Source organism: Ochlerotatus camptorhynchus, unplaced genomic scaffold, assembly GCF_037179485.1.
Source record: "Ochlerotatus camptorhynchus isolate MF236.1 unplaced genomic scaffold, CSIRO-AGI_Acam_v1.1 ptg000079l, whole genome shotgun sequence".
Taxonomy (NCBI): domain Eukaryota; kingdom Metazoa; phylum Arthropoda; class Insecta; order Diptera; family Culicidae; genus Ochlerotatus; species Ochlerotatus camptorhynchus.
Window position 1 is genome coordinate 1,545,523 of NW_027040569.1, and position 2,766 is coordinate 1,548,288.

Consider the following 2,766-nt stretch of genomic DNA (forward strand, 5'->3'; position numbering starts at 1 on the left):
CTGGACTTCGGTTTGGCGCTAAATATGACGAGCGACACAAAACAAGGCGAAGCAGCTTCCAATTGAATGGAAATGGAGTTTACACTTCACTCACTTTGCTTCCACCCCAGCTTCCACCGGATTTACCAGGCAGAAAATAATTAAGGTGAGAATTTTTGGGAATGATCGCATATATAATTTTCATTAATTTTAATTTTGCAGAACTGGAACCGGAAAGCTAACCGGGATGCAGATTATCGCTTTCAGCTTCCGACATTCTTGAAGATGTTTCGCAGGGCCAATGTTGGACTTCATCATAGTTCAGAGCACCAGATTTGGACAAACTTGACTCAACGGATTGAATTCATCTAGTATCCAGGTAATTATGCATTACATTATCCAGGACATTACTTCAAGAGTTGTTCAAACTTGTTTGTAATTTTCAGTGGAACGGAACTCATTCTTACAAATGACCCAGTCTAACGCTCTGGTTCGATCTCCCAATATGGAAAATCAACCCATGACCGATACGGCATCATCGGCTGAATATTTTCGATTTACGGGTGTTCCGCCGATTCGAATGTTTCCACCACAGATGCCTGTTTTGTTCCCCTTGTGTGTGATGGAGGATTTATCATGTACGTGATCAACGTAGTGCAGCAACGACATCAGCATGTGTTGTTCAACCGAGTCTTCAACTCGGTGATAGGAATTCCGCAGTAATCACATATTTGCCACAGTTTTTCAACAACAAATAGCGCATCAAATAAAATAGTTCCCGATTTGCCAAATCAGTGACTGATGTCCGGAAGGAAGCCACCTACCGCCACTACGTTTTTGAAAATCGGGTAGTCATAATGATTTATTGTTATTGTTATTGCTGTCAAGTGATAAAAATATGTCTGGATCTATGTATTAACCAAATAAAAACACATATTAGAATATAAAATGTAAAGCGACGTGAATAAATTGAAAATAATGGTTTTTTAACTGAAAATATTTAATTTTACGATTGATTTTGATTTGAATTAGAAAAATATATATTTTTCTTTCAAAACTGTCTGGCTTTTCATTTGACAGTAATACAATTCGTTTTGAAAGTTTAAACTTTTAAAATGAATGGCCGAAACATTTTTGAATTGACAGTTGATTGACTTTCGTTTTGAAAGCTAACTGCTTTCTACCAAAAAGAACCAATGCAAACTTTTAATCACAGACAAACAGACATAACACTCGCAAGTTGTTCATCGAACAAGCATTTAACGGACAATTTAAAAGTATCGTAGTTGGTAGTACCGCCACCTGTGGCGCGCATAGTCAATTCCCTTGCGTTTGACGTTTACACACTACCGCCATCTGTTCAGTGTAGTGCCCACCACAGTGTACTCAACAGATGGCGGTAATGTTTTAGCGACGATGTTTTACAGTGAGAAATATTCAATGTGTTATGTCTGTTTGTCTGTGTTTTAATTATAACAATGTTTTTTTTAATTTTATCAACGATTTTTCTTTGTGTGTATGATCTTCCGGATTTCTTGTGTGTGAATAGTTAAGGTGCAAATCATTTCAGATTTGTGGAAAATCGTACAATAAGACAATTACCGATGGAAATTGGCAAGATTTTGAATGAAAAATGCTGTTATTTGCGTTGGGGAAAGGGGAAAATACTTATTCTGATGTAAACAAACGGTTTGGTTGCCGTTTCTTCTCGAACTCGCGTGGCGCACTCTACACGGTTAGAAAAAAGTACCCAAAATTAAGTTCTTTTCACTCATCTCGGCACTATAGTGCAGGAACCCAAAAGTAGGTAAAGCGGGTCAAAGTAATTTTGATTTACTTGTGTGCAGTTCGTATGGAATTTTCCACTAGCTTTTTAACCAAAAGTAAGTTAGTTGTACCCAACAGTAGGTAAATATGATTATACCAAAGAAAGGAATAGCAACTTCATACAAACGCTAATTCAGAAAGTGTTTACTCTGACGATTGAAAAATCAACATCGATTTTTTCTTCCTTCAATCATTTTATATTTAGCGTGTTCGTTTATGCCAGCTTAATCTGACATAAAACGGTATAATTTCTGACTACGTTTTGAAATGACCGTTAGCGTAACAGTTCATCCTGCTTAATACGAACTGTTGTTTTAAAGCTCACAAAAATTTGTACAAACAAGTTTTTGTATTTATGCATATGCTGGCCATATCTAGATTAACATTTCAAGAGCTCCTGTCTGCATTTATCTATTAATTTCAGGATTCATTCGATATTCTAATTGAGTAACCACAGTTTTGCAAACATGCTTCATGCTATTTGTGCCAAATGGTTTAAAGAAAAAAATGTAATCTTCTTCTTTTTCTTCTTTGGCTATTATGCCCCAACTAGAAGTTTACGCTTGCTCTCAAATGAGGGGATTAGAGGCAACGGGGTGCAAGTGATTTTGATTTATTCTCTTCATCGACTTCGTCTTTCGTTAATAATTCAGTGGCAAACATATTACTTGATGCGGTTGCTATCGAGGTTGCTATTCTCCATAAGCTCCTTTATCAAACTATGTAGCAGAAATAGTATGAATACATCTAAGGGAGGCTCTAAAAGATGTAACGTATTACATATCTACCACATATAATAACAATCACAACAGTGAATGTTTTTGCAACGATATAAAAAAAATTGTGAAGAATATCGATCGTATTGAAATGTTTTATACAAAGATACTGCATTCGTCCAAGTAGCTCACTAAATCATAGACCGAGGGAAGGGAGGTGATAAAATTGATATATGTATATATA

At 36.1% G+C, this 2,766-nt stretch overlaps 1 long non-coding RNA gene across 1 annotated transcript; it reads left to right on the top strand.

Moving 5' to 3' along the window:
• Nucleotides 1-920, top strand: LOC135697897 (uncharacterized). The gene is made up of 3 exons (XR_010517451.1): nt 1-145; nt 202-358; nt 426-920. It is a non-coding gene; the product is annotated as an uncharacterized LOC135697897 (long non-coding RNA).
• Nucleotides 921-2,766: the final 1,846 nt, after the last annotated feature.